At 39.8% G+C, this 16,376-nt stretch overlaps 1 long non-coding RNA gene across 2 annotated transcripts in view; it reads right to left on the bottom strand.

Annotated features, from left to right (window-relative positions):
* Nucleotides 1-516: 516 nt before the first annotated feature.
* LOC132395544 (uncharacterized) overlaps nt 517-16,376 on the bottom strand; it is a 98,343-nt gene continuing 82,483 nt past the window's right edge. For both annotated transcript variants that reach the window (XR_009512664.1, XR_009512663.1), the window contains 2 exons: nt 2,690-2,732; nt 517-2,290 (listed from right to left, as the gene is read on the bottom strand). This is a non-coding gene — a long non-coding RNA (uncharacterized LOC132395544). The remainder of the gene's footprint in view (nt 2,291-2,689; nt 2,733-16,376) is intronic.

Here is a 16,376-nt window from a genome sequence, read left to right as displayed (position 1 = left end):
GGATATTAAGGGCTATAAACTGTATTAAGAATTTTTTCACCAAGTTTCACACTTAATCATTTTTTCATGACATTAGATGAATAGCTTATCCCAGCTAGGATATGCTTATTTTAAGGTTTTAAAAAGCTGTTGTCCGCAGCAGTCATTGCTCAACAGAATGAAATGAAGAGGATGGAGGTGCAGAACGTGAACAGTACTGAACACTGGCATTCCAGTGGATACTGCTGCAGAGTGGGCAATGGCATGCTCACTCAATCCTTTAGCTATGCCAAGAAGAAATCCGCTGACTGGAGATTGCACAGAGCAGAGAGAGAAATTGGATCCAGTTGCTCCATGTATAACACCACACACTTCCTAGCGCCTGGCTGGGTTGCAAAGAAGATTAATACCATAGCCCTCGGAAGAACAGAAAAAGGATATAACTTCAGAAATAGTTACAACTATTTTTTTTTCTTTCTTTTTCAATATTTTATTGATTTCTTACAAAAAAGAATACAGAGTACTGGAGGATACATATCATACATCAATTACAATATATTTGAATCACACTTATTGTCTCATTACCCCATATTCATTTAAATTAAATTGAATCGTAATATTGAAAAGTAATCATTTTATTATACAAAAAAAAATCTAAACCCACTACCAAGAAAAGCTGCTTGGTAAAGAAAGAAGAATGGAAAAAAATCCTTATATAGTAAAGCATATTATTAGCCATTATTATCTGTACTTGATAACAAATCAAAGATTTTGAAAATAATTCAAAAAAGGTCCCCATAATGTTAGAAAGTCTTGTCTTGATTCAGAAATTGAATAACGAATCTTCTCTGAATATAAACATGCCATAACATCACTTCGCCTTTGAGCATGAGTAGGCAGAGCAACATCATTCCACCTAAGCAACATGCCCTCCCAGCTATAAGAGAAATAAAAGCCAAAATGTGCAAATCAGGTGCCTCCTAGATAATATCTTTTCCTCCAACAATACCAAATAAGGCAGTCAAAGGGTTTGGTTTGAAATTTTCTTTAAAAGTACAGAAAAAGTTTGAAATACTATTTCAAACTATTTTCTAAATTTAAAACAATTACCTGCTGATATCCTAGTTAATTGATTAGTCCATTATATATTTAATGAGTTTTTACCATCAAAGTTCACAGGTTTTGCCATGTTGTGGCTTGCAATCATCATTCCTTACCAGTACTGAAATGACAGGGTCACCTCAATTAAATGTAAATTAGTGGATCTGTAACACAATTCCCACGTGGCAGGAAATAAGTCACAAAATGTCCAGCAAAGTGAGTTAACTCCCAGGTAGCTGCGCTGTGTGTCTTACATGTGACTTTGCAGCACGCTGAAAAGAGGATCTGACAGAGACTTCTCCACTCCATCTGTATTTGCCAACAGGAGATCATCTATGAGACTGCTCATTGCATTAGGATTTCAAATTCAGTGACTTGAGACTCACTTAGTTGCTTTCCTGCAGTGCAGGAAGAAAAATACAATTTCTGCTGCTCATCCAGATTGATGAATACGAGCAATAAAACCTGTCACCAGCATTAGACTCTGGTACTTTACAAACCCTTACCTCAGCAACCAGGAATCATTTATCCAATTTCAGCAGTTCAATACAACAGGTTTCTTTATTCATGTGGCATTTTTGCTATCCATGCCACTCACAGATATGTCTTTATCACAAACCAGCAGGAATTTGTTTGTTTCACCAACCGGGCTCACTGGCAACTGCAAGGTTAATGAATTATTCATTTTTTTCCGCAACAAACATTTATTTAACACCTCCCTTAACTTCTTTTGCAGATTGTACTCATGAGCAAAAAATTAATTATATTCTATAATCGCACATCCATGATTCCCCATGAGGAGTAACAAAGAATTGTAAATTTTATCTGAAAATTAGTTAATTGGAATCAGAATTAGAATTTGTTTATTATTGTCACATACAGTGAAACCTTTGGTTTCTTATGTCATCCATACAGCTTGTTTCTTTACAACAGTGCATTGAGGTAGCACAGTGAAAACAACAGAATAGGGAATAAGTTGTTACAGCTACAGAGAAATTACCGGCTTTATGGAGCAAGACCACAATGAGGCAGATTGCGAGGTCAAGAGTCCATCCTACTACACTAAGGGACTATTCAGTAGACTTATATCAGTGGGATAGAAGTTGTCTTTGAGGCTCTTTCAGGCTTTTGTAATTTCTGCCCACTGGGAGAGGAGAGAAGAGAGAACATCTGACAGCACGAAGTGTAGATTGAGTCCACGAAGGGAAGCCTGGTTTCCACCAGCCAAGCAGGGTGAGATTGGAGTCACATGTAAGTTAAACAGGGTAGATGCTTTTGAATCCAATTAGAACATTGAAAAACAGTTGTTCAATAACAATCCAAAACCTATTATTATCATTTACTTCACTCCACCGATCAACAAGTTCATTGTTATCCATTCCACAAACTAACATGGTGAGATTTCAACTCAGCCAGTAAGTTCAGACTGGAAGGATTCGTTTATTATTGAGATGTTTATGTGATTACTTTGGAAATTGTGATTTTGCTTTTCCATTCTCCCCTGTTCACAATTCCACACAATAAAAGATTAATGCAGTGCCCATCATCATCCTTCGTATAATAAGGATATTGTGTTCTCCCCACCTTCACCCAGCCCTCTCCTTCTTACCTATTTCTTTCAAACCGTGTCCCTCTGGCTGTATTGTCATTTCCTAAAAAATAAAGTGATAGCTTTAAGTGTAGCAATTCATTCACTGCAATGTTTTCAATTCTGCCTTCAACACAGTCAAAAATAGGCTTTGATGATTACAACTTTAGCAATAGATCTTCCCTGTGCTCTAAAGGTCTTGAATGATGTTTTATTGATCTTTCGTAGAACTAACTTTTATCTGCTAACTGCATAGAGTGATTGTAACTTCTACCTAATGGATGATTCTTATTGAGCAACAGGGAACCATTGTTACATGGTTCTATATTAAAAGTCCTAGCCATCAAGTCACTGAGGTTCAGTTTCTGCATATATCTGATGAAAGTATACTCCCAAAAGAGAGGAAAGAAAGAGATCTCTGTGTAAAGTTGATTTTTGATAGATCAAAAGCTCTGTAAGGGAAGCTATGAAAGATGAGCACGACACTTTTTAACGATGAGTCAAGGTGAATACATGCATGGACTGAAAGGGACGTGTTTGTCTGCAAGTTAAGTTGTATGGGGAGTGATGAGATGAAGAATAAGTAAAGCTACAGTACGATGCAACTAGGGGAGTGTAGATCTTTTTGCCATCATCCACAGATTTGAATCAGAATCAGAATCTGGTTTAGGGCATCAGCTTGACAAACAATTAAAAGATGCATGACATGCCAGTAAATGAGCAGCAGAAAATTAAGTGCAAGTACAACATGCTGGAAGAACTCAGCAGGTCGGGCAGCATCCATGGAAATGAGCAGTCAACATTTCAGGCTGAGACCCTTCATCAGGACTGAAAAGGGAGGGGGCAGGGGCCCTATGAAGAAGGTGGAGGGAGGGTGGGAAGGAGAAGGCTGGTAGGTGCCTGATGGAAAACCAATCCGAGGACAGATCAAGGGGTGGGGGGAGGGGAAGCAGGGAGGGGATAGGCAGGAGAGGTGAAGGAGGAATGTAAGGGAAAAGCACTATGGGTAGAAGTAAAAGGCAGAATCATGAGAGAGGTGATAGGCAGCTGGAGGAAGGAGACAGCTGGGATGGGGAAAGGGGGAGGGAGAGAATTACCGGAAGTTGGAAAATTAAGTGCTCCTGCCCCACCTGGTACATTTCTACACTTACTGTACAAGTGGACTACATTTCTTTACTAAAGTGTAATGGATGGGAAGGTCCTTATTAGGTGTTGCTAATTACCAGCTCAGCAGTGAAAGTAAACAGTAAAATAAAATGGATACCTGCCAGCCACTGCCAGCAAGCAGTTGTCCAACAAGTTCCAGATGCTGGGAGAGTCCAGTACCAGAGGGCATGGTTTGAGAATAAGGGGTAGGTCATTTAGGACAGATTTAAGGAAAAACTTCTTCTCCCAGAGAGCTGTGGGGGTCTGGAATGCACTGCCTCGGAAGGTAGTGGAGGCCAATTCTCTGGATGCTTTCAAGAAGGAACTAGATAGGTAACTTATGGATAGGGGAATTAAGGGGTATGGGGACAAGGCAGGAACCGGGTATTGATAGTAGTTGATCAGCCATGATCTCAAAATGGCGGTGCAGGCTCGAAGGGCTGAATCGTCTACTTCTGCACCTATTGTCTATTGACTATTGACAACCAGCACCTCTAGTAACCTCTTAGTCACAGCACATACGCTGCTGGGCTACAGTGAGCAAACCACTAACCTGCTATACAGCATTTTGCCAATATTCCCTACTCATAATGTGCCAGTTAATCTGCCTCATAATGTATACTTGTGAGTATCACATGAATTTACTGATGCTGTTAAGGACTAAAGTGTTGGGTATGTCAATATATACCGTACCCTTCAAAATATTCATCAATCCTAGGAATTCCTGCAGATCCAGAACAAGCATACACCCTCTTTATAAAACATTCCAGCAATGGCAATGTTAAAATTATGCCAATGGTTCATTATTTTCGAGGGAGACATTAATATACGATGATCATGCTCCCCACATACTGTCTTAGCTAAATCATTTATGTAAATATAATCAGCATGACTTGGGGACTCATATCATTTCTGACCCTTCTCATGTTTTATCCTGAGATATCTCTACATCTACATCTAATATTCATGACAAAGCTATTAAATCTTTTCACATGTTCGCTATAAAAGTTACCTTTTGCTTGAATTCAGAAATTAGGATTTCAGTAGGGCGTAGTTCATGCTATTACACATTGCATTATCCGAAATAGAATAATGATTCTGGAACTTTCACTTACATTCAAAAATATTACAATTCAACAAAGCTTGTGATAAGAAACCGGACATGGTCTAAGTTCATGGAAAATACATACTTCATGTGCGCAAGTGTAGCCTACACCTCTCTTCCACATGGTTGGTTAGGATCTTCTAATTCAGGTATTGTTTTTCCTGCCATGAGACATATACATACCTTACCTTTACCTCCTAAATCTAGAAGTAAGCAAGATATTTCAGAAGGAGATAATTTTGCATCAATTTTATTCCCATTTTATGGTGTTTTAAGGTGTATAAGAGAGATTAAAAATGTTGCTGCAGCCTTAGAAAGAGCAAGTAATGACACTGCTGAAACTTTGGGAGAAGTAACAACCGAAATGGTCACCATGTGTAAGATGGTTCTTCAAAATTGCACGGCATTAGATCCTCTCTCAGCAGTTTAGGGGGGGACAAGTGCGGTTACAGGAAAGGAGTGTTTTACTTCCATACCTGGCAAGTCTGAAGCTATGAGTAATTTGGCTGTTCATACTCATAAAGAAACAGCTAAAATACATCAACCTGTTGGATGGGATTTTTTTGACTGAATGCATTAAAGCCTCAGAAGCCAGTGTTACTCAATATTATGAGTCATATTATTCATACTAATATGCCTTATGATAATTTACATATTATACTTGTTTAAAGGTGACCATTAATTGAATAGTTCAAACTCATATAAATGTACCTACTAATCTGCTTAACGATGACATAACCTTATGCATACTTTGAAGAGGACTTTTAACCAAAGAGGACTTTTGATGAATTTTTGCTTAATATTGATACCACAAGTTTATCTGCTTCTGAATTTTCAGATGTAATGATTCTAAACGTGTGATTTTGAATCGGGTGGTGGTGGTGTTGGATCCACCTGTTTAATTCTTAGTTTAGACTGTTTAATTGATCTTTTCTGTTCTTTTTAGCAATCTGCTTGTATTTTCTGTAGTTTTTGATATGCACATAACAGTTTAATATGCCTCCAGTGGCTATAAAAGTATAATACTGGAAAGGTCTTTGTTCTGCATTACTTGAGTAAGTGTTTTCTCATTGGTTAATGTGGCACTGCAGTACTGAATGAGTATTTTCTAATTGATTGTCTCTTATCTATAGATTTGAAAGAAATTTTGTTATGTCAATAGTATAAAAATAGCTGGTTTATGCTAAGTGCCATCTTTACTTTCTCTCTCTTCTTCAGCTAGTAAACCAAGATCACTGGTCTGTTCAATTTCTCTTTGGTTCTATCAACTCTTAAAATTTTCATGATGCAACAAGTTCTGTGCCTCTTTCCTGACTTACAAAAGAATTCTGGATTTAAACACCAAACTCCTACAGAGGGATAGCCGAAGATTTAGATGGAGATTCTGAATTAGCATTGCAGATGGGAGATAGGCAATAAAAATAGGTGAAAGGGAGGGGTGAGGCAAGAGCCTCAAACAGTTTGGTAGTTCCCAGTTTTTTCTCTCCTTTTTTAAATTAATGTTGTTAACTCCAGAACCTATAGGAACGAGGGAGATGATAACCGAAGCATCTTCTATATATAAAACAACCTCTTTCAAAATTCTTAGATGTTGATCATAGGGTCTTTGGGGGTTTTATTATCTTTCAACTATTTTTGGCTTCTAGTTCCTTCAGTTCTCCATTCTCATGAAAACCTTGATCTACATCGAGCAGGTTTTGTGTATTTTCTTCAATGCAGACAGTCAGAAAGTAATTGTTTCGTTGGTCTGCAATTTCCTTATTGCCCATTATAGATTCTCAAGATAGACTTTAGTTCATTAATAGTTGAAAAATAGGGGAAATTATTTGCCAGGAGCTCTTACAAATCATCAGCAAATGGTTTGATGTCCTAAAGACATTCACTGATCTGGACCTAGCCACCTCTGAATATGTTGTATTTTTTAAATTCTATTATTTATTGAATATAAATTATAGTGTGGAATAGGCCCTTCTGGCCCTTTGAGGATTAGGCTAACCCTAGCCTAATCACGGGACTATTTACAATTACCAATTGACCAAGTAACGGGTAGTCTTTGGACTCTGGCAGGAAACTGGAGCACTTGGAGAATATCCATGTGGTCATGGGAAGAACGTGCAAACTCCTTGCAAGCAACGGCAGGAATTGAACCTGGTTTGCTGGTACTAAAGCATTGTGCTAACCGCTCTGCTACTGTGCCACCAGATGAGACTGACAGAAGAGTTTGAGTTTGGTGTTACAATCAGTGCAGAGTGGAATTGCTAGAACCTGGTGAAATTCTGAAGCAAAGAAAGCTGAAAAAGAATCTAGAATATATACCAAAACTATGGCTTCTATAATACTGGATTTTCAATCTTTATTTTGAGAATTTACTGGAAGTATTTTGTAAAAGTCTCTTCTGTTTGGCATCAGGAACATAAGCTCCAAGCTCATATTAAATGAGGCATTTGCTCATGGTTAATTATAAACAAGGTTGAGCTGAAGGGGTTTCATTGATGAAGGGTTGAACTTATCAACCCATGATGATTTTTACAATATTTTGCTAGATGAAATAAGGAAACATGTGTTCAGAAGTTTCAGAAATTAGATTTAGAATTTGTCACTGATATATTGCAAATTATCCAGTTGGAACTGTCCTGGCATAGACTCTATGGTTCTGCTACCTCATTGTATTTTTTACCTTGAGCTTAGCAAGTGCATATAATTTCTTAGGTGATGCCCCAATTCTTATGTTTCAGATTACTATCTGGAAAAGACTTGCCTGCTATCAGGAGAACTATTGTATCATTCTCCTTATCATTAGCACCGCTACTAGTGGATATGTTCCACCACTGCACTCAGATCCAAGCAATTTTCCCCTTGAGCAGCTTTCACTTAAAGCTACAGAAGATGACTTTCTCTTGGAGACAGACAGGCTCGATACTCATCTCCTATCTTTAGACGAAGCAGTAGGGAAGTAATATTACAAGTCTGCACTGATGTAAGGGAGACTCATCCGCTCAGAGCACATATTTATAGCCAACTTGTCAGTAAGCGGTGATCCTTTCTGCTGTAGCCTCTACTGGTAGTTTCCTAAATGGTTTATTTCCATTGTAGATTCCCAACTTTCCTCCCACAGTCCACTTCATTAAGGAGGAGCTGGCCAATGGAAACAGCTCCCAGTCCAGTGTTTCTTAAAAGTCATCCGCACATACAAAAGGTTTAACATGTCTCAACCAAAATATCTGTTACTGCTAGTCAGGGGAATGAGGGCCGTTGGAATTTACAGGGATTTTTGATGTTTTAATTTAAATGATTCTTATAGAAACATTGCCTACTTTGAATAAATCATGAAAAGGAAACAAGTCAAGCAGATAAACAATTGGACACTATCCTGGTGACTTTATGCAGTATCACTACCTGCAAGTTCTGCGCAACAGCATTTTCATGAACCAGATGCAGAGGGTCACTCGCAGTGGCTCTCCACATTCAAAACTCCAGCAAGTAATCTGAGTGGCCATAAAGTTTTAGCAGATGAGTGAAATTCCCTGCCAAGCATTGACTGTGGTAAAGCTGAGAGCAGGACTTTATCAGTTGTGAAAGCTGTAATTTGATCTGTTTTATAGTTTTTACATATCTAGCACATTCAAATACATTTAAACTATTAAAACAGAAGCAAATAATTTAAAAAAAAATAAAAACTAGCAGATGCAGGCCTGACCCAACATGATGAGGCTCTGTGCTTGTGCTGAAGTTAACACCATTCTGAGCTGCAGTCAGTCCACAGTAAGACTGGATTCATTATCATCTACAGTAAGTCAAAGAGAAACAACATATTGTCTAAGAAATTTATTTCATAAACTAAACAGAGCAAGAAAATGTTTAGAAGTGTCATAATCTATATACCCTTTCACAGCTCAGTAACCCAGGCTCAATCCTGATCATGGTTGTGACTGAACTCTTGAGGAGCTTGCACATCCTCCCTCTGATCCTGATCTTGTTTCCTCCCACATCCTAAAGACAGGCTGTTTGGTTGGTTAGCTGGCTGCTGTAAATGACCCTGGGTGTAGTGGGTTGTAAGAAAATGGCTGAATGGCATGTGAGGAAGAACGGTATCTAGGGAGATGGGACTGACAAGGTAACTCTGAAAACTGGCACTGTTTCAGGCAATCTAATGACCCCCTCCTATGTCATGACAAAACATGAAAATATGACAACTGTAAAATAAAATTCCAATTCCTCTGTAGATTAATGCTTCCGATTAGAAACTTAGAATCACAATCAGGTTTCTTATCATGGACATATGTTGAGAAATCTGTTGTTTTACAGCAGTGTATAATAGGTAAATTAGGTAAAAATTATGATACGTTACTATACGAATATAACGAGTGCAAAACGAGCAATGTTCATGAGTTAATGGACCATTCAGAAATCTGACAGTGGCAGAAAGAAGCTGCTCCTAAAATGACTAGTGTGGGGCTGCAGGCTACTGTGCCTCCTCATTGATAGTAGTAATGACAAAAGGACATGTCTTTTGTGGTGAGGGTCCTTCTTTATGGATGCTGCCTTCCTGAGGAATCACCTTTTAAAGATGTCCTTGACGGGGAGGAAGCTAGTGCTCATGTTGGAGTTGGCTAAGCTTTTAACCCTTTCAGCTTTTTCCGATCTTGTGCATAGGAGCCTCCACACCAGACGGTGATGCAACCAGACAGCATACTCTCCATGGTACATCTGTAGACATTTTCCGGGGTGATTGGTGACATACTAAATCTCCTCAAAGCCTTAATGAAATCTAGCTACTGCTGTGCCTTCTTCATAACTGTATCGATATTTAGGGCCCAGGATAGATCTTCAGAGATGTTGTCACTCAGGTACTTAAAGCTGCTCACTTTTTCCACTGTTGATCCCTTAGTGAGGACTGGTGTGTGTTCTCCCAGCTTCCCCTTCCTGAAATCTATAATCAATTTCTTATCTTACTAACATTTAATGTAAATACATTGATGAGAGAGCATTCAACCAGTCTATCTATTTCATTCCTGTATGCTTCCTCATCACCATCTGAGATTCTGCCAACAACATTTGTGTCATCGGTGAAATTATAGTTGGCATTTGAGCTGTGCATAGCCACACAGCCTGAGTGTAGAGAGAGAAGAGCAGTGGGCTAACACACATCCTCAAGTTGTGCCTGTGCTCATTGTCAGGAGATGTTATTTGCAATCCTCATTGACATTGGTCTCCTGATGAGGAAGCCAAAGATCCAGATGCAGAGGGTTTTGAAGCTTGTTGATTAGCTCCCCGGGAACAATGGTGTTGAAAGCTGAGATGTAATCCACACACAGCAGCCTCACATAGGTATTGCTGTTGACCAAGTGGTCCAAGGCTGACTGAAGATCCAATGTGATTTCATTCACTGCAGACTTGTAGAGGTGGTAGGCAAATTGCAGCAGGTCCACGTCCTTGCTCTCAATGCAACAGAGAGATTGAAGATGTCCTTGAACATTCCAGCCAGTTGGTTTGCATGGGTTTTCAGTGCCCTACCAGGCACATTTTGGGGCCTAACACCTTGCAAGGTTTTACCCTTTAAATAGATGTTCTGATGTCAGCCCCTAAGATAAGTATCTCAGAATTGAGAGATGCTGTAGGGATTCACGTAGGTATAGTTTTATTCTCCCTTTCAAAGCATGCATAAAGGCGTTCAGCTCATCAAGAGTGAACCATTTCAGCCATTTACAGTATGATGTTAGGTTTTGCCCTGTAGGATGTAATGGTCTGCAAGCTGTACTCAGCTGATATACATCCAATTTTGTTTCTAACTTAACTCAGAATTGCTTTTTCACTCTGAAGATAGCCTTCCTTATGTTTTACCTGGACTTCTTGTAGAGATCTGGCCCTCAGCAGCCAGCAAATGCCCTGTTCCATCCATGGGTTCTGGCATAGGTATCTCTGGTTCCCAGGTTAAGATGGCACTGCTGATGCACAGCAACTATTTGCCAATAGCAAACAAAACAAACAAAACTGCAAACCACTTTATTAATCACACTTCTTCTTGTAAGCAATCACTGCAATCAACAGCCTTTTGGAGTTGAGCTTTAGGACCTCCTGTACAACTCAGCACTTTTGCAGTGGAAACTACAGTCTCAACAGTTTCAGCACAGTGTGAACGGGCTGAGTTGAGCCAGAGGCGCCCAAGACTGAGAGTGGGACACATCATTGGTCCACGGGTCACAGCTCTTAATCCATAACCATTTGGAGGCTCCCTCAGCAGCCTCTGAGATGGTCCTGATGGCTCTTTTATTTGCAGCCCCCATAATGCCAAGGAGAGAGTAGGTTCTTCACAACAAGCAGCCAGCAAAATCCCTACATCCCACCTCTATAGGCTCACATCATGGCCCTCCACCCCTGTCTCTGGCACTGCTCTACCAGCTCCTGGTATTTGGCTTTCTTACATTCAAACGCCTCTTCAATCCTGTCAAAGCTTGAACCTGCCTGACTCAGAAGCCAGGGTGCAACCAATCAAGCCACAGCAAACACTGGAAATAGCATCAGTTTAATGAAAGGGGAGCCACCTAGTGTTAAAAAATAACATTAATATTGAAGAACAACTCTTTAGCATGTAGTGTGGATCTCCTGCATGGACCAGATCTCATTGCGGTGTAGTATTTACATCATCTGTCATTATTCTTATCCTAGTATCATTCTGTTGAAAATATTTTTGTACCCTAAGTTCCTGAGTTGGTAAGTGAGTTGGTAAGTCACTGCCAGGGATGGCATTGGGGTTTGATGTTACTATTGTTGTTTTTTGTGATGAAGAGGGTTGGGAATTTGATAATATCATTGCTGTTTTCCATTTTCTATGTGGGCAATCTGTTAGTATTTTGTGCGAGGGAGGAGGTGGAGGGTTTTTGAGGCTTGCAGGTTTTGTTTTTTTTTCTTTTTTTCATGCTAGGGAGGGTGTTGGTATCTCTTCTTTCAACTATTTCCATGGTTTTTCTGTATTTCATGGCAATCTGGAAAAGATAAATCTCAGAGTTGTATTGTGCATGCACACTTCGACAATAAAAATGAACCTTTGATAACTGTCAAGAATCAAGAGACCTGATTGGAATTTGCCTTCACGGTGCACTTCCTTTGCCAATGAGATTTCAGAATTAGGAAGTCAGTAGCTGAAGGGCAAAGAAGAAAGTGAATAAATTCAATGTCCAATCAAGTAATGAATGAGGCATAATGATGAGTAAGTTTGGATTATGATAAAATAAAGAATGGAAAAAAAGGGAAAACTGTTATTTTTTAGAAATCTGTCAGAACAATTCAAAAACCTGATGGAAGGAGACTCCATTCTTGCAATAGATCAAGTGCAAAGTGCTTGACTTATATTTGAATCTCATGGCAAACACTAACAAATCTATGCTGGTTTTTGGAGCAATTCCATCAAGCCTATTCACCCATTTACTTCCCTGTAGCCTATACTCACTCATCTGTCCATCAGCACCTAATTCGCTAGAGCACAATTTACTGAGATCAGTTACAACTTACCAATTAGTGCACCATTGGGATGTGAGAGAAAACAAATGCACCAGCTGGAATCCCATGTAAGGAGAATGTGGAAAATCTCTGCAGACAACACCCAGGTCAGGATCAAACATGTCTTTGAGCTTTGAAGCAGCCAAGCTAACCACGTCACCACTGCATGCTGCTTGACAGTAATCAGTGTTACTTGGAGCAGCATGGTTGCATAGCAGTTACCATAACGCTATTACAGCGCCATTGACCCAGGTTCAATTCCCACCGCTGTCTGTAAGGAGTTTGTACATTCACCCCAGAACTGCATGGATTTCCTCCAGGTGCTCCGGTTTCCTCCCACAGTCAAAAGGCGTACCGGTTAGTAGGCTAATTGGTCATTGTAAATTATCCTGTGATTAGGCTAGGGTTATGGAGGTGGGTAGCTGGGAAATACAGCTCAGTTGAGCAGAAGGGCCTATTCCATGCTGTATCTCTAAATGTTTATCAGGTCTGTATAGAAAGCTCATAAACCTGTAATTGTAGTCCTAAATAACCACAGGTGTTTCGTCTGTATCCAGTGGGAAGGTACTGTATCTTCGTGATATCAGAGATGAGAAAAGCATCAAATTATTATCTTGTTGAAGCTAATACAGGTTTAATGAATCTCAGAGCAATTGCTGAATGTTGAGTTTAACCACATTCAAAGCAATTGATATGATAGATAACACACACAAAATGCTGGTGGAGCACAGCAGGTCAGGCAGCGTCTATAGGGAGAAGCACTGTCGACGTTTCCTCGTGATATGATAGATGCCAAGTGGCTGTTTCTCAACCTGAATAAGGACACATAGACATAAATAAGAGTTACACTGTACAGAAGTAATCCTTTCAGCCGTTGTGTTCATGGTGACCACTGTATACCATATTACGACAGTCCAATTTACCAGTAGTTAACCTGTGATCTGTGCCTCAGCAATCTCACTGCTAATCTGGATACGTTGCAAGAGTTGTGAGAGTGTCAGGTTCTACCACTCCCTCAGTTAAAAATGTCTTCCTCATAGCTCCACTTAAAGCTTGTACCCCTTACCCTGAAAATATGTCCTTCAGTTTTAGGCTTCTCTGCCTTGGGGTTGAAGATTTATGTCTGGGATGAAAGGAAATGTTATGACAAAGTAACTTCTTATTACGCAGAGAGTTGGTAAATCTGTTCTCTGCCTCTGCCTCTGTCTCAGTGTTGAATATATTGAAGGCTGCAATTGCCTATTTTTTGGATACTGAGGAGATCAGGGGAGGTCACCAACAGATAGGCTAGGCATTGAGTATAGGTGTTGGGAAGTTATGTTGGAGTTATATAAGTTGACAATGAGGCCACATTTGGAATATTGTGTACAGTTTTGGCTTCCCAGCTACAGAAAGATGTTATTAAACTAAAAAGAGTACAGAAAATATTTACCAGGATGTTGCCTGGACTTGGCACTTGAGTTAGAAGGATGGATTTCATAGACTGGGATTTTATTTTCTGGAACATATGAGATTGAGGGACGATGTGATGGAGGTATATAAGATCATGAGGTTAATAGACAAGGTGAAGGCAGATCATCCTTTACCCAGGGAGGAGATGCTATTAGATAAATGGGCACAGGTTTAAGATCCAGAGGTGAGAGACTTAAAAGTGATTTATAAGAGGGTGTTGCATATTTGGAATGAACTGCCAGAAACAGTGATTAAGATGGGCACAGCAGCAACATTTAAAAGCCATTGAGATAAGTACATGGATAGGAGAGGTTTAGAGGGCACATGGACAGCACAGTTAGCATGGATGAATTGGGCCGAAGGCTTGATTCCATGCTGTGTGACTTTATGACTCTATATCGATTGAGAGACAAAGCAGATTTGAGGCACAAGATTTTATTGAATGTGGTTCAAAAGGTCACTTGGCTTATTTCTCCTTCTATTATTTATGTGTTTATGTCTTATTGGCCTGTTATCTGAAGCTGCTGCAATGCTTACACATTGTTCAAAGGAAGTGCCATTAGCCTCACCAGAATTCTGTCTGAAAAATCTGGCCCAGTTATTCAGTAATACTGAGACATGCTGAGCATGTTATGTCAGAGGAATGAAAATTATAACTTTACAATAGAAAATCATGCTGTAGCAGAGAAACCTTCAATTTAAAGACATGGAATCTGAATGCTAGTTTTAATAAAACTACAGAAAGCCATTGCTTTTTCTTCACTTTCTATTTTTTTATTCATGGTCAGTAAAATCAGTTCTGTGAGGGAAATACACAATTTTATTTCATTTTGCTTTTCAATAAAAGGAAGGAATTTCTCAGCAAATTGGTCTGAAGCAGTTGCCATCATCTCTCCTATGCACTTTTTGCATTCTTCATTTCATTTCATTTTCAGGATATGCTTATCATTGGCAAGGCAAGAATTGATTCCCTTCGCGTAGATACCCATGAGAAGGCTGAATTTCTTCCTGAAAACTTTGACTATTTTCAGTGTTCAGTGGTGCGTTAGATCAATAGTTCCAGGATTTCAGCCTTTTCTGCAGTTCATTTCTCAAAGAGTTACTTTGCAATGCATACGTGAACTGGATCAGACGAAAGGAGTCCGTGTGAGGGTAGGAAGTTAGATGTCTCCAATTTAATGAATCTGGTTTAATTTAATTTAAAAAATGTGCAAGGACAAAATTTCTGAGTGCCAGTTGGAAAAGCTGAAAATGTATCTTAATGACTAGCACATTCTGCAAAGGCTAAAGGAGCAGGGAATTAGAAATGGAGAAGACCAAAGGAAAGCTCCATCTGTAACTTTGCAGTTCTGTCACTTGCGATGCCAACCATATGCCTCATCTTAGTAGCAGGTGCCATTGGAGGATATGGAGGAACTCTGCAGCTGCCTCTGCTATTCCTGATCCTGTCGTGTGGGTGCAAAAACCCTTCTAAATGCAGCTGGTGGCATGGTGATAGGTGCAACCATTCGGCCTTCCTTGATAATGGCAGAAATGCAACCAGGAGGTGGCATCTGGCTCCTAATCCTACATTGTCAATGGATAAGATGCTGCCTGAACTCCTATCCTACATCTTGTGGTGCAAAATATCTCTCAGATTGCCTTGAATATACTCATTAGCTGAATATCCACAGGCTTCTGGATCAGGAAGGGAAAAGTTAGAGGGTTGAGAGCAGGTTTGAAGTTGGCAGTGAAAGAGATGAAATTGTTGAGTTTCAGTATGAATGCTGGAAGAACCCAAAGTGGTCATTATGCTACTTGGAATAAACTGTAGAACAGAGCAGTACAGGAACAGCCCCTTTGGTTTATGATTTCTGCGTGGAACATGATACCAAATTAAACTAAATCCGTTCTGCCAGAACATGACCCTTATCTCTCCATTCCCTGTATTTTCATGTATCTATTCAATAACCTCTTAAATGCCACCATTGTATTTGCTTCCACCTCCTTACCTCAACACCACCATTGAGCACATCTACATGAAATACTGTCACAGGAAAGCAGCATCCATCATCAGGGGTCACCACCAACCAGGCCATGCTCATTTCTCACCGCTGACATCAGGAAGAAGGTACAGGAGCCTCAGGACCCATATCACCAAGTTCAGGAACAGTTATTACCCCTCAACCATCATCTCATATGTGTACTTTGATAATAAATTCATCTTGAACTTTGAACTACCCCTGGCAGCCTATTCCAGACACCTGCCACTCAGTGTAAAAAAGAAACATGCTGCGCGTATCTCTCTTAATTTTCCTCTCCCTCAGCTAACCACGTACCCTCTAGTGCTACACTGGGGAAAAATGAGTCTGACAATCTAGCCCAATAATTTTAAAAAAACTCTTTCAGGCCTCCCCTCAGCCTTTGTCACACCAAAAAAAACCAACCCAAGTTTCCCTGACTTCTTATAGCTCACATGCTCTAATCCAAGCAGCGTCCTGGTAAACCACTTCTGTATCCTTTCTGCGG

This window comes from Hypanus sabinus, chromosome 6 (genome assembly GCF_030144855.1).
Source record: "Hypanus sabinus isolate sHypSab1 chromosome 6, sHypSab1.hap1, whole genome shotgun sequence".
Classification (NCBI taxonomy): Eukaryota; Metazoa; Chordata; class Chondrichthyes; order Myliobatiformes; family Dasyatidae; genus Hypanus; species Hypanus sabinus.
Note: the sequence above shows the minus strand (reverse complement) of the source record. Positions and strands in the feature narration are given on the sequence as shown.